The sequence below is a fragment of the Vicugna pacos genome, chromosome 20 (assembly GCF_048564905.1).
Source record: "Vicugna pacos chromosome 20, VicPac4, whole genome shotgun sequence".
Classification (NCBI taxonomy): Eukaryota; Metazoa; Chordata; class Mammalia; order Artiodactyla; family Camelidae; genus Vicugna; species Vicugna pacos.
This window is the reverse complement of record NC_133006.1, coordinates 35,160,795-35,186,977: the sequence shown is the minus strand read 5'-3', so window position 1 is coordinate 35,186,977 and position 26,183 is coordinate 35,160,795. Positions and strand designations below refer to the sequence as shown.

The 26,183-nt window shown below is 41.7% G+C and overlaps 1 protein-coding gene across 9 annotated transcripts in view; it reads left to right on the top strand.

The window, feature by feature from the left end:
* Positions 1–26,183, top strand: part of RNF182 (ring finger protein 182) — a 59,008-nt gene that overhangs the window by 7,929 nt on the left and 24,896 nt on the right. For 6 of the 9 annotated variants that reach the window (XM_072945651.1, XM_072945645.1, XM_072945646.1 and 3 more), the window contains exon 1: positions 17,482–18,813. The exons of 1 other annotated variant lie outside the window; for it this stretch is intronic. The gene's annotated coding sequence lies outside the window, so the exon portion shown is untranslated. Of the gene's footprint in view, positions 1–17,481; positions 18,814–19,177; positions 19,191–19,654; positions 19,724–26,183 lie in introns of those variants that run through there. 2 more of the 9 variants (XM_072945648.1, XM_072945647.1) reach the window with 2 other exon arrangements.

Sequence of the window (26,183 nt, the reverse complement as noted above, 5' to 3'; positions counted from 1 at the left end):
TAATGTCATCCTAGAGTAAGTACTGTCTATAGTTTGTTGTATATTCTTGCAGATTTTTGGATATGCATATGCTGACATTTATTGCTGCTACCATTAGTATTAGAAACATGCATAGCATTTTGCAACTTGCTTTTTTCATTTATTGTAGATGTTAATCATCGTGTCACATTGGCACGTGCAGATATACTTCATTCTTTTTAATAGCTTCATGGTATGAACATAACACAATTTCTTTATCTCATCTCCTTTGATAGACGTTTGGGTTAGCTTCAAGTTTTCTCTTCTTGCAAACAAAGCTGCAATGTCTATATGGTTTATTTTTAATGAGCATTTGCTGCTGTGAAAATGCGACTTGGAAAATCATTGTTGGCAAGATCCTTCTCTCTCCATGTGCTGAAACACACACTATTTCAACGTCATTTAAATTTTAAAACTTAAATTGAGTCATCTCCGTTAAAACCAGGTTACAATCACAATGATCTTTTCCTCTCATGTAGGAATGAATCCTCTTGCTCCAGATGGGGCATAAAGCTCCTTAAATTGAAATTCATTGCACAGGGGCTCGGATGGCCCTCAACAGATGGAAGTCCAATCTCATTTGGATGGTTATGTAATTCAGGGATTATCGTGGAAGCTTTCAGATAGCCTCAGACAGAAAGTGGACAGAGTCAGGCTCTGTGGCAAAGGCAGGTGAAGAGCTGTGGATTCTCTAGTTTCTTTGTGTGTGTTGATTTGCTAGTGTTAATAAGACTAGAATCTGAGATCCAGGCCGTATAACGTGGTCTGGTCTAGTGACTAACCTTGGGATCTCAGAAATCGAGCATCTGGATACCAGCTGGAATTCAGAATTTCTTGTTAAATGACCTTGGGAGGATCATTCCGTCTCTCCAAAGGCTTCATTTTCACAAGTATGCCTGGCAATGCCTCTCTTAGGAGGGGATGATATTAATATTTATTCATAGATATTTACTAAGCTATATGTGCCGAGAAGTGTTCCAAGTGCTAGAGACACAGCTATAAACACAGGAGATGAGAATCTATTTTCCTTTCCCCCTAAACGTGAGCTTGTTGCCTTCCTCAGCTGGAAGTAATCAATGAATCTGCTTGAATATACTCAACATACATCACCAACGTCTACCCTTTGTGTGTTACATCTTCTTGGTAATGCAGGCTAAACCACAACCAACTTATTAGCCAAATCAAATGACCTCTTTTTCACTTATTCATTCAACAAGATACTATTTCTCCTGCCTTATATCATGCCTGCATTGCAACAGTTAGCATTCATCTTTTCAACACACACTAGAATTCCCCCTTCGCCCCTCCCCCCTCCCTCCCTTCCTTCCTTTTACCTGTAACAGTGCCTAGAATAAGCACTTAGAACAGTGACTGGTACACAGTAGGTGCAAAGTAAATTTTTGTTGCCCAGTTATCCACAAATATTTATCGTCTAACCTTCAGGCACTGGGAATAGCTTTGGAGGACACAAGAATAAATCAAATACTATTTCTGCTTTCAAAGATCTCGTATCTACTTAGGAGAGAGGCATGTTAACCCCAGAAATATGGTGACTGCTTTAAGAATTGTGTGCAACTAAAGTGGCCATTTCCTGCTTTCTTGTTGTATTCACCTACCTACCCCAGACTTTTTAATTTACCTAAAATCGGCAGACTAGATAAGCTCAAACTTTTTTTGTCTCTGTTTTTCAGTGAATCAGAGATTACATTTCCTATCCTTCTCAAGGATTTCTTTGGAGGCAGAAATGGTAAATCTTTTATCCTTATTTGAAAAGCTGGTATAAATATTTCAGCACACAATCGAGCTTTTCTCATTAAAGCCCATTCTTCTGCCTCTGTACACGGAAATTTCTAGCTGTGGAGTGAAAGGACTATTTTAAAATAATTATGAAGATCCCAGTTCCATGGTAACCATGACAAATGGACTTTTGCTATAATAGGTTTTGATGAGCTTATTTTTAATCAGAGCCATGACAATTTTTATTTTAAAAAAATCCCTTAACCTAATTTGATCTCTGTTTTTCAACCTGCTCTCTGTTAAAGGCTGTGGTGGGCTGAGACAAGTCAGAAACCATTTATTTTTCAAACCAATAGCATAACCTGTGAATCACTGTTCTCAGGCAGACTTGATGATACTTGTTGTAGAGGTGCTAGTTATCCTAAACCTTCCTCCTTATGTTTCTGCATATTAGAAAAAGCAACGAATAAGCAAAAATCTTCTTTGGATACTTTCCGTAGAATTATGTTCGCTGGTGCGGTAACGGATGTGAGGAAGCTGTCATTTCCCCTTAGGTCACTTTTAATGTCCTACCCATAGATGGCAGTAAGTGACCACTCTGCTAGCCCCTTCCTATCAGGCCGTGTGTTGTGAAACTATGGTAAAGGAAAGACGTACCAGAAGACAGACAGCATCTCTGAAGGATGCTTCATTTGGTTGCCTGAGAGGCAGCTCTTCTCTCCAGAGCAGGAGAATTCTAATCTGTTTTGATTCTTCTTCTGAGGCTTCGGAGAAGCACCCCAGCAACATGGAAGTAGTGGTCAAGGCCAAACAGGGAGGGTCAAGGCTGGACACACAGGGCCAAGGGAAGGCACCTGGTTGAGAGCTTCCCAGGATTGCCCAGTGCCTCTGCCTTCTGTTTTGACTCATTCAAGTCGAGCATTGTGAAATGCAAGTTCCTCTGACAGTTCAGCCTCATCTGTCTGGTCCCTGTGGGTCTGGAGACCCTCTTTCTGATTTCCCAACCTCTGAGCAAACTGTATGCTTGGGCAGCCCCTCTCTAGGCCTTGATGTGCACCACTGGCCCCAGAAGGTTGGAGAGTCAATGTGCAGATGATTTTAGACAGAATAATTGAGAGTAGGTATAAACTGAGTGATACGTATACACCTTTTATTCTGTGTTTATGATTCGTCTAGCACTGTACCAAATACTTTATATACAACTTCTCATTTACTATTCACAAGAGCTCTGTAAATTAGAGGTTATGAATCTCGTTTGACTAAGGTGGAAATGGAAGTGAGTTAACTTGCTCAAGTTTATAAAACAGGTTTAAACTGCTTTGGCTAGTTTAAGGAGCCCCTTCTTGAGATACGGTAAGACTCTGAGCTTCTGAGTCAGTGTGTAGAGATTACATCCACGAGCATCAGGAAAGGGAGGAATGTTTCAAATCCTTGAAGACTTTACAGTGGGACGGCTTTTACACACCAAAAGGACATCAAGGGAGCAGAATCTGAGAAAACCCAAATTACAGTAAGTAGGGCTTTTGGAAGATACTGGAATAAATGAGTTTCATAGAAATGAAAGAGACTGGGATAGAAATGGAAGCAAAACAGGAGCCATGTTGAGCTCAAGATGTGCTACTGTGTTCTCTCAGTTTCCCTTGATCGGTACAACATTAAAAATGTGGCTAGTGTCCTCACCTGGTAGGGGCCAAATTGTATCAACTGGGTATTTTCAAACTCTCATGGGAACCTAGGATCTGGATCTGCTCTCAGAATATCTCTGGTGATATAGGTCTCCTGAAGCATCAGCAAGAGGTGTTTTATAAGAACTCATAGCCTACAAGTGGCCGATGAGCACATGCAAATGTGCTCCACATCATTAATTATTGGGGAGACACATTCAACACCACAGTGAGATACCATTTCCCTCCCATTAAGGATGGTTACAAGACAAAGTCAGACAACAGCAAATGTTGGTGAAGATATAGAGAATAATGAAAAAGAATATGAAAAGGAACATATGTATGTATACGTATGACTGAAACATTACGCTGTACACCAGAAATTGACACAACATTATAAACCGACTAGACTTCAGTAATAGAAACAAGAGACATGGAGACATTTGAATGCTCAGGCCATACGGGTGGGAATGAAAAATGGTGCAGTCACTTTGGAAACACTTTGGAGTTTCCTTGAATGATTAAACAGTTACAATAGGACCTGGTGATTCCACTCCTCAATTTACACCCAAGGGAAATGAGAATGTGTGTCCACAAGAACTTATATGTGAATGTTCACAGCAGAATTGTTTGTAAGAGTGAAAATGTAGAAACAACCCAAATATCCATTAGTTGCTGAACGGATATATCCATACAATGGGATATTATTCAACAATAACAAGGAATGAAGCACTGATGTATGTTACAACATAGACCTTGGAAACACTACGCTGAGTGAGAGACTGCAGTCACAGGAGACCATGTACTGTATGGTTCCATTTATTTATTTATTTTTTTCTCCCAATTTATCCCTTCCCACCCCCTTTCCCCCTGGTAACCATAAATTTGTTTTCTATGTGAGTCTGTCTCTGGTTTGTAAGTAAGTTTGTGTCTTTTTTTTTTAGATTCCACATATAAGTGATATCATATGGTATTTTTCTCTCTCTTTCTGGCTTACTTCACTTAGTATGATGATTTTCAGGTCCATCCATGTTGTTGTAAATGGCATTATTTTATTCTTTTTTATGGCTGAGTTGTATTCCCTTGTATGTATATATACCACAACTTCTCTATCCAGTCATCTGTTGATGGACATTTAAGTTGCTTCCATGTCTTGGCTATTATAAATAGAGCTGCTATGAACATTGGGGTGCATGTATCTTTTTGAATTAAGAGTTTCCTCTGGTTATATGCCTAGGAGTGGGATTGCTGGATCATAGGGTAAGTCTATTTTCAGTTTTTTAGGGAATCTCTATACTGTTTTCCATAATGGCTTCACCAAACTACATTCCCACCAGCAGGGTAGGAGGGTTCCCTTTTCTCCACACCGTCTCCAGCATTTATCTTTTGTGGACTTTTGAATGATGGCCATTCTGACTGGTGTGAGGTGATACCTCATTGTAGTTTTGATTTGCATTTCTCTGATAATTAGCGATATTGAACATTTTTCATGTGCCTATTGGTCATTTGTATGTCTTCCTTGGAGAATTGCTTGTTTAGATCTTCTGCTCATTTTTTGATTAGGTCATTTGTTTTTTTGTTATTGAGTTGTATGAGCTGTTGGTATGCTCTGGGAACTAAGCCCTTGTCAATCGCATTGTTTGCAAATATTTTCTCCCATTCCTTCCGTAGGTAGTCTTTTCATTTTATTTATGGTTTCTTTTGCTGTGCAAAAGCTTGTAAGTTTAATTAGGTCCCATTTGTTTCATGGTTTCATTTATATGAGATGTGCAGAACAGGCAAATCTGTAGAGACAGAAAGTAGATTAATGGTTGTCTGGGGCTGGGGGTGGGATGTAGGAGGATTGGGTGATAGCTAAAGACTATGGGGTTTCTTTCTGGGGTGTAGAAATGTTCTAAAATCAATTGTCAGGATGGTTGTGCAACTCTGTAAATAAACTGAATCATGCATTTGAAATGGTTGAATGGTGTGTATTTGAATTATAGCTCAATAAAGCTGTTAAAGAAAAAAGAATCCACGGTCTGCAGCAGCTACTTCTGGAGAACTTTCCCAGGTACTATGCTAAGCACTTCACAAGTGTTCATTCTTGTGATCTTCACAACAATCTCATGTGGTAGGGACTTTAATCGTCCCTATTTTACAAGTGGGGAAACCTGGCTGTGGACCCAAGGGAATGAAGGATCCCGCCCAAGGTGCCTTAGCTTGCGAGACGCCGCGTTAGAGTCTTGGGTAGAAATGGGAGGCTTTGAATCTCTGCTCTTAATCATCGGCCACACTGCCTGTGAGAGAGGAAATCTTTGTGTGTGATCACCTAGTTAAACTCTTCCTCATTTTATATACGAAGTGGGGATGGGGAAGAGGTCACCCTTTGGGTGGAGCTGGCACAGAATCCCCGTCTGCTACTCCCTGTCTGGGATTCTCCATTGCATCCTGTCACCCAGGTACAGAAGGGTTAGCAAGGATAGAGTCCGACCCGTTACCATACACAGGAAGACATTTTTTCCCTTAAACTCTATTATTATTATTTTTGAGTCTGGGAGGAGAGGTAAGTCAAAATGCGTAGACGGTGGTGGAGGAGTGTTCAGAAGAAGAAAATGATGAAGCAGGTAACAAAATTGGTTGGGGAATTTGGGAATGTACGAGAAGTAAAGTGAGATAATACGCCAGCGTGTACGTGAAAGAGTGCCTGTTTCAGCCTTCATGTTGTGTTATCAGAGGGTTTCAAGGCAACTAAATTTGCAGAAAGATCTTGCCTGAAGTTAGAATGATTCTTTTTTTATGGGAGAAACTATTAGGTATCCCCTATTCCACTTCTGCTTCACTGTTAATTCTAGTGAAGTTGTGGATGGGTAGCAGCAGGCGATGAGAAAGACGGGAGACCAGAAACAAACCTTGACATTCCATTAAGTGACAAAGTCAATTGAGTACCTAAGAAAGCCTTCTGAATTAGCATATGATCAAATTCCCATCACTGTTCCTCGGCTCTCTTTCATGCATCATCCTCTTGTTTACCTCTATCAGCCTTCTATAGCAGACCTCCGACAGCTCTGCTGCTCCTCCCGTCTCTTTACAATATGGGCAGTCATTTGGCTCAAGGTCTGCATGTTCTTTGAGCCTGAGCTGTCTCTCTGTTCCCTGGCATGTTAGTCCTCCCTCTTGAATTGCTCAACTGCTCCGTTCGTTCCCATCACTGTCTCCTGAATGACTCAAAATGGAGCAGAGCTTCAGAGAACACTCTGATACTTGTAGTCTTACACTGGATTTGTAACCTTGAAGGTTTCCCTTGGGGGGAATTTACATGTCTGGGGGCAACATCAGATGGCAGCGTGTTCAGAGGAACATGGCAGTGAATGTGTGAATGCGGGACATGAGGGGAAGGGCAATCCGTATTAAAGTAAAGGAAATAAATTTGAGATGAGAAAGAGCCACAACGGAAGTACGGCTACAAGGAAACCTACTGGAAGCAGTGATCAAAGAGCCAGGACAGCTGTAGTCAGGCTACCAGGGAGTGACAAAGGTTGGGTGACTCCGTTTGAATGAAAGCTCATGGTGGTGAGTGGATGGAGAGGAATTTCCCCGCAAGTTGGGAGAAGCCTCCAGGCCCAGTAATTATACATATGCCACTACTTAATTTAGCAGTCAACATGAAAAGAATGAAGAGTGATAGCCTTTCAGCTTAATATAAGCAAGCGTAAGATAAATGTTTCTGTAACTCCGTATGAAAATACCCAGGATAATAAAACAAACTCCAGCTTAAATCAGGGAGACAGTCTTGGTCTTTTAGAGTCAGCCCTTCATCCTCACCCTTTTTAGGATGATGATGGTAATAATAACAACAACAATAACAATACTAGGGTTATTATTATTATTTGATTTGGTTTGGCTTAATCTATATGGAAAATCCTTCGTTCGCTCTTACTGGTCCTGATTTATTGCCCATAAAATTCTCAGTATTGAACTTGATGAAGAGTGGTAGGCAGCACTTGGCAGGTACAGTGGGTTGCCCACCCAACAACTATTTCCCCTTTTTCTTGCTCTCAGAACCCATTTCTTTTTTTAACCTGACAGTGTGCCCAGCTCCAGCAGATGATGTCATTGGCCTCCACCAGCCAGGGCTTTGGAATTTCTGTTCAACAATGACTGGCCCAGGGATGAGCATGGGACCCAATTCAGTCCACTAAGTCTTCGGCTGCTGAAGATTTCTGGGAAAATTGGTCCTTCCTGATGAAAGCGGGCAGCACGATGAGAAAGGCCTTTTGTCACGTCCCATTTCTTCCTATTTGGGCATTGCTGTGTGAGGAGACATGACGTTTGCAGCCGTGCCAGCCATTTGGGGACAGTGCCAGTTACTGGAAGAGGAGGGCAAGGAGGCAGCAGGAGCCCATCTTTGGCTGAAATGATGAGAATTATCTCCCTGCAGAATTGTCTTCCTCTAGACAACTTTTTTTATGAAATAAACACAAACTACTTTTAGCCAGCTATTTCCTTCCTAGTAGTTGAAAGCATCCAACCTGCTCTCAGTTGCTGTGGTCTGAATGTCTGTGTTCCCCCTAAATTCATATATTGAAACCTACTGCCCAGTGTGATGATATTAGGAGATGGGACGTTTGGGAGCTGCTGAGGTCATGAGGGTGGAACTTTCATGAACAGGATTTGTGCTCCTATAAAAGAGACCCCAGAGAGAGCCCGTCTCCTTCTGCCCCATGAGCTTAGCGCAAACAGACAGCTGCCTATGACTGGGAAGTGAGCACTCGCCAAGATGAATCTGCTGGCACCTTGATCTTGGACTTTCCAGCTTCCAGAACTGTCAGAAATAAATGTTTGTTGTTTAAGCCAACTAGTATGTGGTATTTTAGCCCAAATGGATTAAGACACAGGTATTTGAATAATTTAACATTTTGCTGCCACAAAAGTGGAAACAGTCAAGATGAACACCAGGGATGTATGCCTTGGTTCGTCCCAGTGTCCCCGGAGGCTGAGCTGTCTTTCTGCTCCCTGGCATTTCAATCACTTTAATCATCTGATTTGGTGCACATGTATTCCAGTTTTACAAATAAAGTCCCTGAAGAGAAAACAAAACCAAATTAAAAGTTTTCTTAAACAAATTGATCCTCTAAAATCCTTTTGGAGTAAAAGTTGATGAAACAAATGTGCCTCTAGCGTTAGGGTGTTCAGGGCTGTTAAACCGGGCAAAAGTCCAAGAAGGAAAAAACCGCCAGTAAAAGCAGCCTGCAGGAGTGATTAGGGACGCAGGGAAGGAAGCTCAGATTGCAGCTCCAAAGCTGGGCTTTTGTGACAATAAGAGAGCCTTCAGAGCAGTGAGATGAGTTAATTTCCAGGCCACATTTTACAAATTGGCACCTCTTCAGTTTGCCTTCACCCAAACCTGCAACAGCCAACCACCACGTCCCACACAAAACAGAAAAACGAAACAAGTCTTTGATGTGCACTCTCATCGGACAACAAAATGCCACAGCAGTGACCCTGATGGAATTTACACCTGGGCTGGGAGTGCTACCCTGGACCTGGAATGAAATACTTAACTAATTAATTCAACAAACAAACTGCCCTTGGAGGGCAAGAGACTGTGCTAGCAGGGAAGAAGCCATGTTAGGGGCTATAAGGGATTCAAAGAGAAGACACCCAGCTTTGTGGTTTAGGAGTTCTTATTCCTGACATATGTAAACACCACCCTGCACAAAATGCAAGGTAGAAAGCTCTGTAAGAGAGATGCAAGGTCATGGCTCTGGGAGCTCCCAGGAGGGAGAGATTCCATCTCACTAAAAGGATGAGAGATTGCTTCAATGGAGTGCGGGGGTCTGAAGCGAGCTTTGAAGGGTGGGTGCTATTTAAACCTCCCGAAAGCTGGAGAAAAGGGTACCCAAGCAGAATAATTTTGGGATTTCTACGTGACAGCCCTCATGGCCACAGATTTTCTGATGACCAGCAAGCATTTATTCTTTTGATCTGATTATTGTCTTCTGTACAAGTGAATTTATTATTGTCCCTGAAACCATGTACTTACTAATAGACTATTTGCTATTCAAATAAAAGTAACCCCTGTCCTGTCACTACAGAAGGACCCTGATTTTAGTTCATCTGTGACATGAAAACAACGTAGTAGGCATCACAGCGGGAAAAGTGAGTTAGTGCCGGAGCATAGAGCATAGACAAGTTGGGAAAGGTCTTCCTGTAGGCAATAGGGAGTTACAGAGTGTTCAGGAGCAAAATGTGGCATGTTCAAAGCCATGCCTTAGGGAGATGAAGTCAGAAGCAATGAGTGAGACGCAGTAGGTGAGGGGAGACGGAAGACCACATGACCAGTTACAAAGCAATTATGGTATTTCAGATAAAAGATAGTGAAGTCCCTACTAGAATTATGAGAATGAAAGTGAATAGAAGGGTAGGTTTGAAACTTAGAGAATGTGGCAAATCGCCAGATGGTGGAGAAAAATGTTCACCCAGGGTTTCCTCTATACTGTGAGTTTCTGAAAGGACAGAGCACACTCCCAGCCAACAGGTTTTGTTTTCATGAAAATCAAACTGTTCTAATGAATGTCTTTCCTGTTAAATGAGTTAACTGAAGCCCCTTGTGATGCTCTGATCTCCGTCAGCCTACACAACAGGCAGCTTTGGAGGATTCCTGGCTCGCTGCCTTTCTCCGGCAAGCTGTCATTGAGGAAGCTGACAATGGCGCTGGTCTTGGCGACACTGGATATCCATCCATGGGAACCTGGACTGGGACCAGCAGGCCTCTTAACTTCCAATACACTTCATTATTAATCACATTCTGCTTTAATATTTGCTCAGCTCTTTCGAAGGCAGTCTGGTAGAGAATGTCAAAGTGCATTCAAGTAAGGCCGTGTGTGTATGTGTGTGTGTGTGTGTGTGTGTGTGTGTGTGTGTGTGTGTGTGTGTGTGTGTGTATGGTCACCTAGAGGATAAAGTCCCAGCTCCTCAGCTGGAAGGGTAAGGATCCCCTGAGGCTGCTAGTATTGAGAGTTACCAGGAAATGGGAAAAATCCAGGAGGGAAAAGAATTAAGCTGTGTGAGGTCCTGTTTACCAGGAAAGGATTTTTCCAGGGCTAGATTTTTACTATCCTGGGTTTTAATTTTACTAAAGAAAGTGACCTTTCCTTACAAAAGTCCATAGGGCCTGGTCTTTGCGACTGTCCCAGTATTATTTCCTGCCACTGGCCCCTAAACGCCCTGAATCCTGGCCACGCGGAATCAAGGTCTCAGAACTCGATACGCTGGCTCAGCGTCTCGGCGCCTTGTACCTGTTGTTTCCTCTACCTGAAATGACCCCCTTCCTTTATTACTTCAAGGACCAGTGGGAAAATTTCCTCCTTGGTGGCCCTCGAAGCCTGAGGCCTGATCTGAGACTGCTACAGACCACCGACTCTCACCCTCCCCTGCCCTCTGCACGCTGCCTTCCCTCATGGCTGGGCTGCCTCTCCATCTTTGGCCTCACCCGGAGATTGAACGTGGAAGGAGCATTTGAATTGACTAATGTTCATCAATAGGTTGTCGGCTAGAGTCTTGCTTAGTGGATTAGTCTTCTCTTGATACATCTGTTCTAATTTTTTAAAAATCAGTGGCTTTTCTTCTTACTAGAGGTTCACATCTTGGGCACACCCCCTGGCCCCCATCCCCTGGCCCCTCTGCTGATTTAGATATCTGCGTATGTTCTAGTACAGACCTTTTGTTGGTAAGGACAAGAAGCCACTTGAATGAGAACAAAGAAGAGAAAATTTTTTTATAAGGACATGGCTACAGTGCAGCATCGAAGGGCAGAAAACCATCTAGGGCCAGCTCTCTGTGAACTAGGGCCTGGAACTGGGAAGCCATCCATTCAGAATCCCTTCCCCAGGCGTTTGCTGACTGCCCACCATGCCAGGTGCTATTCTGTGGCGGTGGGGTGGGGGTTGGGGGAGTTGGCATGAAAGGGCCAGGCATGTCCCTGGGGTCTGGGAGCTTGTGTTCTAGAGGGAGGTGGTGGACAGTACACATGTAAACGAATGACAATTTTAGAAGATGCTGTTTTGAAAACCATACAAAAGGGTAATGATGGGATGAGAAACGCGTACTGGGGCACTGTTGCAGACTGGGTGGTCAGAAAAGTTTCCTTTGAGTGGTTGATATTTGAGTGGGTAGCTGAGAACACAAGGGAGATGGGTCTGGAAGAAGAACATTCCAAGTTAGAAAATAAATGGGCAGGGGACTCAGACTGGAATGCACTTGATGTGTTCAGAGAACAGAAAGAAAGCCTGTGAGGCCGCCCTTTAGAGGCACAGAACCCTAGTCTCCGTTTCTCTCTTTGCAGTTGTGTGTCTTCCTCGTGCCCGGGGTAGGGGAGCATGGCGGTCAGCCCTGGTCAGGCAGCACCCACCCCAGCTCCAGCCACTTCCACCTGCCCATCCCTGTCTCTTCTTTAGGGATCTAATCCACCCTGGTTCTTCTTCATCAGCACCGACTCCTTTGAGGCAGGCTAGAAACCTAGAAGACATTCTTGGCACACTCCTGTCCCTCATGTCCCAGAGGGAACCCCTTCCCAAGATTTCATTCTTCCTCCAAAAGGCCTCTTTAGTCTTTTCCCTTCTCTCCGCCTCTTCTGTACCACCTGCCCAGTCCAACTCAAAATCATCTCTCACCTGATCTACTGAATTGATGTGTCTCCCTGTTTTCATCTTGCTCACCACAAATCCCCTCTCCACAAACTAGAGTGGTCTTCAAAACATTGCTACTTGGTTAGGAGGATGGGATTAACAGATACACACCACTATATATAAAACAGATAAATAATAAGGATTTACTCTAGGGCACAGGGAATTATATTCAATATTTTGCAATAACCTATAATGGAAAAGAATTTGAAAAGGAATATATATATAACTGAAGCACTTTGCTATACACCTGAAACTAGCACAATATTGTAAATCAACTCTACTTCAATGTGAAGAATTGCTCACTGGGGAGACAGCTTTGTTTGTAGTGGTGCTGCCTGTTAGAAGCTTTGGGGTGGATTTTTCAGACTCTGTCTCCTTCCTGGGAAATTTGATACCTCTCTGCGTTCTCTGGGTTCTTTGGTTTTGTGAATGGTGTGGTGGCAGAAACATTGAGAACCACCCTTCCAGCCCAGTATTTTGGGATTCACTGTCAGCTCATTCTTAGCATAGCCTTAATCTTGTCCCCTGTTGTAATTACTGTGTTATTCCTCTCCCGGTGCCTCCCTGCATCTGCCCTTGATTCCTTTGTGGACCACTTACCTACGCTACCATTATTAGCCATTGACCATGAAGGTGTTCTGCCCACTAGAAAAGGTTCTTCCCAGGAGCTGCATCTGTACCTGTTGAAACCCTCCCTGTGCTCTCTGCCTAGGGTTTCCTGATTGAAAAAAAAAAAAAATAGAGGATGCCCAGTTAAATCTGAATCTCAGATAAACACAAACAATAAATGTTTTAGTATTGGTATGTCCCAAATATTTCACGTCCTGTATTTTATCTGGTAACACTATCCTGCCCTTTGCCTGGAGTCTTCTCCACCCCACTGAGCACAGTTTGTCCCCCACCTCCACCCCTGCCTAAGCTGCCCTGTCTGGCTAGTTAACGAGCCTGCGTCTGAGTCTTTCATGTGATCAGTGCCTGTCTAGCAAAGCGAGGTGCGCTCTCAGAGTGACAGTGAGGCATCAGTGGAAAAGCTGCCCTTTGTCTTTCCTTCACATCGCGTGCCTCATCCACAAAGAGCCTGTTTGGTCACAACACCCATGGCTTTGATGGCGTAGAGTTCTTCATTTATAATGTTCAAAAGATCTAGTCACAAAGGGGGCCTTTCAAATCGTTTTCCTGTTACAATGTTGTGTACAGCACATGGTTCCCTTTGATACCAGTTGTAGTCTCTCACTCTAAAAGTATTACAGCATTCAAGCTGCATCGAACCTTTGATCAACGAGCTTTACTGAACGATCTAATTCCAACTTATGAAATCCTTTACTGGGGATAAGGCAAGCTTCCATACTCTCGTTTTATAGACGAGGAAACTAGAAACAAATCATTTCCATTCTGCTAAGACCTAATTTGCAGCTGTTTCAGGGATCAATAAGTAAATGAACTGTGAATTTAAAACGTCATATTGGAACTGGTTTATATTCTGACACATTTTTGCCTCTGGAATGAGATCAGCTGTGAGTGTGGAGAAGGTCTGATGACAGGGAGCCCCGAAAAGAGGCGTGAGCCTCTATTCATCACCCGAGAAAAGGAAGCAGCTTCTCTACGCTGTCCCGAATACATTTTTGAACACAGCCCAAAGTTAATTTATTCGAAACAAAATTCATTTAAATCAGATTAAAGCACATCAAAAGTTTACTTTAATGCGATCTGGTCGATATCAAATTATACTTTTGGCTGAGAGAGTTTGTTGGATTTCTCCGTAGGGAGCTCTTGGCAAAGAACTGTGATGAATTTGTTTGTTTAACTCTCTGCTTCCCTGCTATTTTCCTCATTGGCACATTTAAACTGGGCTGCACGATAATCACCAGGGGCTAAGAAAGATGAATAAGACAGTGCTTCTCAATCCCATCTACTTTACCTATATTCTCCAGGATTCTAACAGGGTATGTTAATTACCAGCAAATTTCTCACACTGATACTGATATGTCAGATAGCTCAGTGGTTAACTACATCGCCACTTCCAGTTACTGACAATAGTTTTTGCAATATCTGGTTAAATAACAAGGTAATTCCAAAATTCATCTTGTCTTTGTGGAACAGATTGTAGTGAGAAGTTAGTCCTCCTTCAGTCAGATAAGAAATCATGGAACTCTTTGGCATTGGTAAGAAAGCTGGCTAGAGCCATTTGGTAATTTAGAGCCTTGTGTCAACCAATACATTGTACAAAGTGTTCATTTCCAGTTAGCTGACATTCTTGTCATTTGGCTGGATCTTTTATTTCTCTAAGAGATTCACTGTGATGAAGAAATTAAGAATGTTAATTGGGCATCTCTTGGTGCCTTTGAAACAAATATGATTAAAACTCTCCTGTATGGCTACAAGTTTTTCAGTCCAAGGGACCCAAGAATCTTCTTTGAGCAAAGATGTCCATCCGCTTAGGAGCAGTGTATAAAGGAGTGTGTTTTTCTCTACTTGCGGGGATATGATAATCAATATTGGCCTTTTAAGCAGATTTGCCTAGTGACCTGGGATGGGTTTTGGGAGGAGAGGCATTTGTGAGCTCTGAATTTTTGGCTTCTGTAGACTCTGCAGAATGTTTTCTTTTTCCAGCCTTCTGAATGCCTGGAACTGGGTTTTTCCAATCAAATTTTAAAACTATCCATGAAGAAAGCTAATTGAAAGACAGACAACAGAAGTATATTTTTTTCATGTATTTTGAATAGGTTGATATCCTCTCATTAAACAATGTCAGAATATGACTAGAAGGCAGGGGTCAAAGGGGATATCACTTAATGAGGTTGTGATGAGAGAACACTGAAGTTTGGTCTTTTTCTCTGCTTATTCCCAAACTCATGGCTTAATGAGATAAAACATTTGAGCTCAAGCTCTCAAATAACTTAAAGGAATTTCCTAGTGTGTAGTGCTTGAGAGTCTAGTAATTTGGCTACTAAATAACCATGTGACCTTGGACACAGTGTGCAATAATTATTAGCTATTATTAAGATTTATAATTGAGAAAGAAATAAGGCTTTGGGTAGACGAATTCCAAATTATAGAACAGAAAAATTCTTATACAAATGTTTCAGTAGGGATATCTTATTTATTTTACACAATAAGGATTTGACAAAAATATATAGAATGGAAACCACTGGAGGATATATGTTACATTTTGTTAAAAGTGGAAATTTTATTATTTATCAAAATGAAATTATAATGAATGCTGATGTGTTAATTGAAAATTTTTGTTTATTTTGCTGTTTTAAAATGGATCAAAATATCTCTTTGATTTTGATAATAATTTTATAACAAGTTTAGGGCTGAGGAGAATTCAATTTTGATGGCTCAGTCATAGTTCCAAACTGCTTATTTAAAGGAAGATGAAAGATTTGTTACAGAGATTAACTTGAATTGAGGGTTAATAGTATAAGTGACAGACCTGATAAAGTGTAATAAAAATAATAGCTAAATTTTATTTAACATTATATATGATCAGGCATCACAATTAGAGTTTTTCAAACATTCACTTCTCTCATTCTCACAACAACTCAATGAAGTAAGTACCAGTATGATGCCCATTTTACAGATGTGGAAACTGAGGACCAGATGTATTAAACTGCTTGCCTGGGTCATGTAGCTGATAAAGACGAGCTGGAATTCAGGCCCAGGTAATCTACTTTCAGTGTCTGTGGTAAAATCTTTCTAAAATATAAACAAATGAGCTAATATTTGTATATACCATTTTTCTAATAAGTTGAAAATATTTAAAAATAAATTGCTAGATTATGGCACATATATGAATTGGGAAGAATTAAAATTTTTTTTTATTATTGGGAAGCATTAATGAGGTAATTATATTTTGTTTTAACTAAAAGTTAGCTTTAGATTTATGATGATTTTTAACATAAACACCAGTACTAAAATAGGCCTGTCCAATATGCCACATATGTAATTTAAAAATTTCTAGTAAACGTGTTAAGGTGAAAAGATACTGTAATAATTTTATTGATACATTTTATTTAACCCAATATATTAAATCATCATGTAGTCAATATAAGGGTTACTAATGAGATATACTTTTTGGGGATTATTGTTCCAAGTCTTCAAAATCAGGTATGTATTTTGCATTTCCTAAACATGTCAGTTTGGCCTGGTCCATTTCAAGTGCTAAATAGCCACATGGGGCTAGTGGCTGTGAAGTGGATGGTGCAACTCTAGAATATATTTTTAGGAAAGTAAATTTATCATTTTATATATTTCAAAAATGGTGAGAGAAAGGCCAGTCATCCATCCACACAATAATTTCTCAGCTCTACTACCTTCATTTCCAATTTACCTTACTGGGTTAGTGGCTGCTACTTAACCTGTTCAGGTGCTATGCCCTGGCAGGTAAGGTGACACATTTTAGAAGGCTGGTTTCCTTACAATCTTATGATTTTGTCTAAGAGCTAGAGTGGAGTAGACTTTAAGATTAAACTAAATCTCCTTGGGAAAAGTGAATGTCTAAAGAATACCTCACAGCATAAGGCAGAACCAGGTCACTACGGAATTCACTCAGTGTGGACCCCATGTGGGCTTTCCCAAGCCTTCAGCCTCTGGGGGCAGGGATGGCCAACTCAATAGCCCTTCCTGTTCTGTATTCAGTTCTCTACCAGGCAACAGTGTATAGGTCAACCAACATTTATTAAGGATCTTTTTGATCTGTCATTGACAAATTACTAATACATGCTCAATGGAAAAAAATCAAACAAACTAATAGTAGAATTCTTCAATTCTGAAGCCATAGTTTCAGTGATAACCACTATTAACAATTAGGTACGTATTTTTCCAGACCTTTATTTATATATGTCTACATTTCTATCCATCTAGAATTTCTTTGTACAGAGATGGGATCACCTGATTTATATTGTTCTGAAGCCTCTCTTTTGTATTTAATAAGAAATCAATATCTTTCTATGTATTATATATATTTTATTCTTTTTAATGGCTACATAGTATTACATGGTATGAGTGTGCCAAATTTATGCAACCACATCACTGCTGATGGACATACAAGTTGTTTCAAAGTTTTGCTATTATAAAATTGCTACAATGCACACCCTTACACATCTATCATTGTACACTTATGCATTTCTGCATGACAAATTTCTGAGAATTCAGATAGCTGGGTGAAAGGTACGTGCATTTTAAATTTTGACAAGTACTGTCAAACTGCTTAACAGCCTGTGGGATAAACCTTGTCTCTTGACTTCAGCTGGAAGTACCAATGTTCCCAGTACAGGGAAGTGGCCAACCTTTCTGAGGAACAAGCTCTTTCTATTCTCCACCATAAAATGAATCTTCTATTTTCATTAATTAATACATGTAGCTTCCATCGGTAATAACGTTGTTCTGCTTTATGGCTCCTCAGATAGATAGCAAACCCAGAAAACATCAGCTACCTCGGGATTTTATTATAAGTTATTGACATTCCTTTCGTGATTCACAAGTGCCAGAAAATAAATGTCACAGTCCCTGCGGTCTACATGAAGACGCTGGAGGTTTTGGGTTCTGTAACTGATCTTTCAAGAAAACATGGTATGGGTGATGACTCACCCCGTGGTAGCTGTCCTCTAGCTCTGTGCTTTAGAGGAAACATTACTGTGGGTGTACTAGTACTTTTCCCTCCTCTCCAGGAATTTCCTTAGGAGAGGGTGTCCAGCCTGCGCCAAGGTTAGCCTCACCCTTATCTCCTCCGGAGCACCATGGCCTGCAGTGTCTGGTCAGGGCTTGGCACAGAGAAAGCCAGCGCTCATGGTAGATGCTTAGCAGTCACAGCCAGTAGCTGAGCAGTGGCAGCAGCTGAGATTCACACTGCGGCCCGAAAGTTGTTTTAGCGCGTGAGGTCACAAGCGTATCCTGTGTTTACAATACAAAACAAAGCCCCCTGCTCTCTCTTTCCTACTGGCGTCCTCAAGAAGACAGGTATCCGATTTGGGTGGAAGGAGCCCAGACCCAGCTGAGGAGAAGCTTGGTCAAAGAGAGGGGAGGCCGAGGAGGAGGCGCGGTGCCGCTTGGCAGCTCCGAGCGCGCTGCGGCAGTGGCAACAGGAGCGCCCAGAACCAGTTGCTCAACACTTGATCAGTTTGCACTGCTTTCTCCTTTCTTCAGTGAATTTCCATTTTGAGGGTACGGCTCCTTAGACGAAAGGTGTGGCGGCGGGGTGGGGTGGGGGAGTTCTCTGGAAGGTCCAGTGTGGGGAGCCAAAGGCGGCGCCTACTAGGATGCAAACAGAAATTAGCCCTGGGCTGGCTCCTCTCGCCCCGCTTCCCCTCTTGCTGAGGCGAGACTACTGGTTTGGCGACGGAGCCAGAGAGAGAGGGGTGTGTTTGCGGTGGTGGCGGCTCCTTGAGGGCTCCTTGTCCCCTCGGAGCAGACAGACTGCTGCGGAGAAGGGCGGGGGGTCCCGGCGGCGGCCCGCTGGGTCCCGCACCCCGGGTGCCCGAGGGTCCCCTCTGGGCTCCGGGCCCCGGGCGGTTGCCATGGTGACGCAGGGTCGGCGGCTCCGCGCAGTGGAAACAAAGCCGCGCGCCCGCTCGCCCGCCCGCTGCTCGCCCGAGCTCCTCCTCCGCCGGCGCCTCCCTCCCCTCACAGGCGCCGCCGCCACGGCCCCCGGAGCGGCTCCCGGCCCCGCGCGCGCCGCCACCGCCACCGCCACGGCCACCGCCGCCGCCGCCGCCGCGGGCCAGGTAAGGCGAGCGCGCCCGCCGCCCGGAGGGCTCGGGCCGGGCGCCGGGGGTGGGGTCCGCCCGCCGCGGGGAGCGGGCGCCGGGGCCCGGCTGCGCCCGAGTCCCTGAGGGGCGCGTCCCCGCCGGGAGGCGGTCTCCCCGGCCGCCCCGCAACCTCGGACGGCGCCCGGGGCACGGCGGCGGGGGCGGGCGGCAAACTTCTCGGCCAGCTCGGACCGCAGCGTCCTCCCGGCACGACAGCCGGTCCGGTCGCGGGTCCGCTCAACGGCGTGCGGGGCGCGGGGCTGCCCGGAGCCGGCCGGGCGCTCGCGGGGTGCGGCTGTGCACGGAGGCAGGGTGCTACCTGCCTACGTTATCCTTTTCTCTCTCCTTCTCTGGTGTGTGTTATCGAGGCTTTTAGGGGGAAAAAGATATGAGCATATTTACCTTTGGACTTTCATGTTTCCCTGGTTCTCTTTGAGGACGGGGTGATGCTAGGTTCACCAGGGGAACAAACGACACTTTTTTTCTTCTTTTAACAATCTCTGAAAAGTGAGCCCAGGCTTACTTGCCTGGGACTGGAGCATTTTGACGTGATTTTGAAGTTCATTTGGATTTTGAGCATAACAGCCTTTATCTTTGGAAGGTGTGGTTGCACCTGTAACTAAATGGGAAAGGTATCTCGGTTTCGCATCCAGCAATACCAGAGTTAATAGGACCAATACTTTGTGGGTTAGATAGTTGGGATCGTTGTCATTGCTGTTGTTTCTGGAAGGTATTGTGTTCATGCTTTAAGGAACTGGAAAATGCCTTGCGTTTCTGTGTGTAAGGAAGCTCTCCAAAGCACCTCTGAGGGGAGTATCTGGACGGTATTTGCATCTGTTTACGAGTGTGATGAGAGAGTTACGATGCTGTTGCCAAGGGCATACAGGTACTGGATGGGGAATTGCTCAAGTTATGGGTACCCTCCTCCTTTCTCAACCGCCTCAAGCCTTGTCATCACTTCGTGATATTTAGTTTGTTGCAGGCACAAAGAATGGATTAAAAATAGGATTGTGAAGACTGTTTTGTGGCTACTTAGATATCTTAGGTGTACTAATCTGCAGGAAGACAGTTTTCATTTTTAGAAATATAGCTGATCAATTCAGAAGGAAATAATATATTTGTTAATATTTTTTAATTGGGGAAAATATCACACTGATAACTGGAAAATGATTCCGTTTTTTAAATTGTACACACAACTTAGTAAAATAATTTATAAATTGAAAGAGATCAGTTAGGGAACATTATATGGAAAGCAAGAAATACTTTTGCTAAAAGGTGGTTAATGAGAGGCAACCAATGGCACTGATCATTTTGAGTTGCTGTTAAGTTGATTAGAATTATGAATATTAAAGCTACTTGAGGCGTCAGACATAAAGTGATTATATTCCTCGTCCCTCTTTTGGGGTTTGAACACCTGTTAGCTGTCTGATTACTGGGTTTCTAGGTCTGTTCATATTTGCTAGTAATTTTAAGTAATGTCATCCCATTAGAAGATTGTATTGGAAATGAAAGAATTGAGTTGCAGCAACAATTTGCAGATTATTTCACAAGTGGGTTTGTTATTAAACTGAATTTTACCTGTAGAGTAGTTCACAGATGCTCTGCTAAATACTCTTTGATGATGGTAATGAAATGGTACATTGATTAAAATGAAGTCTATCCGTTTTGAGAAGGTAACCAGGAGAGAAAAATAAGTATTTTCTCATTTAAGCATGGAAAGGCAATCAGAATATTGAAGTCTGGACACATTATAGAGACACAATATAGTTTCCTGTTTGATACTAGAAATCAGCATTTTTGTGGTCTTTCTGAGGCACCAAGATTACAGCTTTATTCAGATCTTTTTTAGCATATCCAACATTCAAGTGCAAAGGTTCTGGACTTGCTTTTCGGCCACATGGGACGCTCACTCTGAGTTCCAGCCTGAACATTTGTGGCCCTTAGTTTGTATTCTGAAGAATGGAGACAGCCAGTGTTAATTCAGCCTAGTAAGGACTCAGGCTTTGCCTTTGCTGCTAGCTCACAGAAGGCACAAGATTCAGAATAGTTTGGCATCTCCAACACTGTATTGCTTTCTGCCAAAAAGATAAAGTCAGTAAACATCAGAAATAAACAGTCTTGTATTGCAAGCACTGCTTTGTGCTAGTGGTTTATTTATACAAGTTCTGAAGCATGAAATGAAGCTTTCACCAGTGCCGTGAAAAACAATAATTTGGCGTGTTTATATATGTTACTAGCGTTCTGAGGTATGTGCATAACCAGATAATGAAAGCAAAGAATACTGTGATAGCCACAGAACCTCCTTAGGACATGCAAATGGGAGTGTGCTGTGTGCCTTTGATTGAGATCAGTCACTTTGTGGAGTGGAGAACAGCACAGAGCGTCATAAGGTGTAAAATATTAGTTGTCACTCTTGCTGGTTCACAGTAGTAGGAAGCTTCTGCATTTCTAGGCTTTAAAGTCTGAAAATGATATGTCTTAATTTTATACAGTTGTTTTATTATTTTGTAAAACCTTAATTTTATACAGTGAAAAAGGTCCTCTTTTTGGTATATGTTCTAAAATATGGTCTGATGTTTGTAACTACAGCCATTGTTCTACCTGGAGAATTCTGTAACTTGACTGACCAAGTCTGTCCAGAGAGATAAAAGGAGCCAAGAAATGTTCTTGTTTAAGTTAGGAGTAACTTGTACATGTGCCATTGAAAGTCAGTTGTTTGTAACCATATGAACCCACACGGGCAGCATAAGGCCATTGAAGCCTTTGTTGGCTGTTTCTGGGTCAGTGTTCTCTTGCAATTTCTAGTAGTTGTACTGTGATAACATGATGACTGGTTGCTAATTTAGCGCCTCGTACAATGTGTTGTAGCATTTGTAAAAGCACATTTGTGAAGGATGAGATATATATATATATACACATACATATATATATGATTTTTTCATTACCAAAACACTTAGGCTTGGATTTGTGGCTGGGGAGCTAATGTTAGCCCTGAGACCTAGAGGAAAAATGCTCTAAATGTGAGGTGTTGTTAACTGGCCTGCTGTGCGTGGTGAGTATCGATCACAGCCACTGCTGAGAAAAGGTGTGGGAGACACACGGTGGTGGTGCTCATAGGAAGTGGTGTTTTGTGCCATGGCTTATTGATAGAGATTGATGGAGGCTCAACAACTTTTGTGGACACATATTTCATTTATTTGTGCTCTCAGTCAAAATGAGGATAAGATTCTGAAGCCATTTTGTAAACCACAAGTTTGGAAAATGGGGAAAATGCATCCATTTATACAGTCTGGCACAGAATCGGAGCGTTATAAACACAGTTGGAGGTCAGTGACTGATTGTAGCAATTTTATAGTGTAGTTTTGGACATCAGTCAGCAAATGTTTATCAAGTGTTTCCTTCTGAATATTCCATGTTGCTTAATAAAAGGCATCTGAGCTCTTATGGTTGAGGAATTATTTGTTTTCCAACTTTTATGATTATTCTTTTATTGTATGTGTAACTCATTACATGGGATACCCAAATATTCTCCTTTGGCCTAGTTTTCAGCCTTCCTTTTCTTATGGGAAAAAAGTAACTGGTTAATTCTTTAATGCTTTTTAAGTAATTTTATATCCCCAGGGCTTTAAAAAAATATGATGTAGTTAATTTGTTATTCAGCCAGAAGAATATCAGAAACTTAGTTTATAATGGTATGCATTAAAAAAAAACCCCACAGCACATGTTAGAATCCTTAAGCTCACATTTTGGACAAGTGCAGAGTGTTGTGTGGTGGTTGGGAAAATTTGGGATTCCGTTAGGTGATTGAGTGCTCATTTCCGCGACTGCCTGGACCTGGATCTCTTCCTCTTTACCTCATAATCAGTAGACATGAACACCAAAGGACCTCGAGGTGGAAGCTTCAGTGAATCAAAAAGTGTTAAAAAAAAAAAAAAAGGAAGATTAATACATGCTGAGAACCTTCAGGGCTTGTGGTGATGGGGAGGGAGGAAGAAAGACGGATGGCACTGATCATCTTTTTTGTGGTCATCACCTTGTGGTCCAGGCATGAAGCAATCCCCCAGGGGCTGTGTACATGCTTGCCAGCAGGCTGGCCACTCCTGCAGCATAGATGCTGTTCTGGTCGCTTACCCCTGCTTGTACTCCGCACTAACTGAAAAGTGACTCCCTTGAACTGCAGTTTAAGTGCATGTTGACTATTATCAACCACAAATTAGGACATAAGAATAAAGATTTTCCACATCGTTATATGATATAATCGAATTGGTCAGGGAGACCAGCTAAGATCATCAAGACGTATTGGAGCAATAAAATAAAGCTATGTGTTTGTCTCATATGGCTGATGTGCTTAAATGAGAAATTGTTTCTCTGAGTATCAGCCCACGAGGAACTGTCTTCCCTCTCCTACAACCACAGTCATTCAAGGGAGACATGGCATTTTACACAATTTTTTCACTACATGATGTGTCAGGCACAGTTATGTTGAAGAACGGATGCTTACTGAAACTCTTGAATTGTAAACCTGCAAGAGAAGGTTTCTGTGTGGCCTTACCTGGCATTTCCTCTTGATTCCTATGGTTTCCTGCGACCCTGTTTAGTATGACTGCAGCTCTGTCTTTTTCCTGTCGATGAAACCCTTCCTGGTGCTTTCTAATGGGCCAGGCATGGTTCTAAACACTTTACAAATACTAGTTTATTTAATCCTCATAAGAGCCCTCTGAAGTGGGTACTACTATATAATATTGTAGATCAACTATACTTAAGAAGGAGGAAGCTGATATGATTGTTTCTGTTACATTAACCCAAATTTAGGTACACAAAATATAGCAGAGTCCTGGCTTCACGTCAAGGAATGCAGCAAGCTTTACTTTTTAATTCACTGATATAAAGTGTAGAAATAAAGGCACTAATCATTCTGGCACTTGGGCTTTTTTCTTATTTTAATAAAAAGAAACAAAACCCAAAGTCATAAAACAAGAAGCATCTCTTCATGGCATGTAGGCACATGTCCAGTATTTTCTGTAACACAGAAACTAGACTAATTTACAGAAGAGATACTTTCTGAAGGTAGTTGTTCTTTTGCTTATTATTTGTATTCATATGTTAAAAGAATATATATTTTCTATGGTGTGAGCCTTGCTGTATATATGTAAATATATCTTTTAAAGGTTTGCCTGTTTTGCTTTGTCTTATGTGAGCTATCTTCCGTCTAGGCTCACCTGTTCTTTTTAAATTGATGTATAGTTGATTTACAATATTATATTAGTTTCAGGTGTACAGCATAGTGACTCCGTATTTTTGCAGAATTATACTCCATTATAAGCTATTACAAGATAATGGCTGTAATTCCCTGTGCTATAGGCTCACCTACTCTTTTTTTTAGTAACTTTAACCTGTTCTGAGAACCAAGTGATGCTCCTTTCTCACTCTCTCTTCCAAGAGAACTCTGTATATACTTAAAAAAATAATTTAGCATGTTGTTTGATGATACATATATCTGTATTTTGTGCTAGATGTAAACTTCTTAGGAACAAGAACCATGTCTTACTCATTTCCAAAGATAGGTACAAGTGTGCTTTTCTCAACTGAATATGTAAAAATATCTTTATGTGACATACAATTATTATTTTTAAATCTAATTCCAAAGTCAGTATTGCGGGCCTTAAAAAAGTCAATTTTAGGGCCTTAGGAAAGGGACTCAAGTTTCTTATAGTAGTGTTACTTCAGTTTTCTAAGTTTCCAAATGTATTGTAGGGACCCTATAAAATTAATTTGAGCTTTTAGTTATTTGAAGTACCACATTAGAAATCAAATATCACGATTTTGTTTTTGACTTGTTTGGATTCATGATGGTCATATTTTAAAAGGTTATACATAAAAAACATAAAAAACCACTAGCTAGATTAATTTTATACTGGCAGTTATGAATAAACTTTTGATTGTTCTAGTTAAAGAGAGCAAAAAATGGATCTTTAAAAATCATTTACACTTGTCTTTATGATAGTTTTAGTGTTTTACTTCCTATCCCCTCTCCCCCACCCCTTTATAAACACATGTTCTCACTGTCTCTGTAGATGAGTGATTAAGCATTTTAATTTCAGGGGGCTTTTCTTATTTAGGCTATATGAAAAATAAGATTAAATAAGAGACAGATATCCATAAAAGCAAGTAATGAAACATAGTTCTGTGGGTTCTTCTAGTAATATTGTAATAGCTGTCATTTATTGATCGCTTACCTCGTACCAGGTACACTTAAGTATGGAACACAAACTCTCTCTTTTGATCTTCACAGTAACTCTTGTTTCTTCATCTACCAAATGCTAATAAATAGCTTATGCAAGGTTTCACAGAGTCGGTAAATTTAAAAACATGATTTGTGTGGATAAATCACAATCTCAAGTTGCCTGTGATTGCTTTGTTAATTATCAGCAGACAAAGAACGCCTTCCTGCTTCAGTGAAGATGCCTTTTGATTATGTATGCTTTGGGAAGAGTGGCAGTTGATGCCTGCCTGGTGGGGCGGATTCAGAATGGCAGCAGTGGTCAATTTCGAGAGGGGAGATGGTTGTCTGGAAGTAACCAAAAACGTACATCCTTGTTTGTGCTTATCACTGCAGACTCCGGGGGGGTTTTGGTATAGAAGGGAGGGGACGAACACTTCCCTCAAATCTGATTTTAGAATTAAAAACAAAATTAAAAGGAATTATCTTCTCTCTCCTGAATTTATTTTGTTTTATTTTGTACTGTGCCCTAGACAAGGAATTAATCCAGAGAAGGAACATATGAGATGTTATAGGATAGGAAGAAATGAAGTGAAAAGTAACTCAATAAATGTCATATCCCTCAGGCTGGACTTCTCCAACGGTCAGAGCAGCACGTTCTCTGTTACTGTGGTAGAGTTCCTTGTCTTAGGATGCTTAGGATGCTGGAGGCCTGGAGGACAGGGGTCAGGATGAAGTTAGAAGCCTAGAAAACTGTTTTCATCTGGGTCATTCTCTTGTACATCATGGATTTTTCTTGGAATTCCTAGTGCAGACCTTTCTTGATAGCTACTGGGAAAAAGGGGGAACAAGAGACTTTTAGTTAAAATCTTAACAGCGTGTAAAAAGCTCACTTTTTGGAACAACTAGTTATTTTTGTCAAAGTGACTTTTTTCCATGTTCAAGGGCTGTCTGAGAGTCAGTAAAGCACAGTGGTTTTGAAGCCAGACAGCCTGTATTTGAATGCTACCATCTAGCTATGTGGCCTTGGGACAACTTCTTAATCGTGCTGGGCCTTCATTTCTTTACCTATAAAATAGGGAGAATAATATTACTTACTTCGCTGGGGTGTGAGTATTAAACGAAC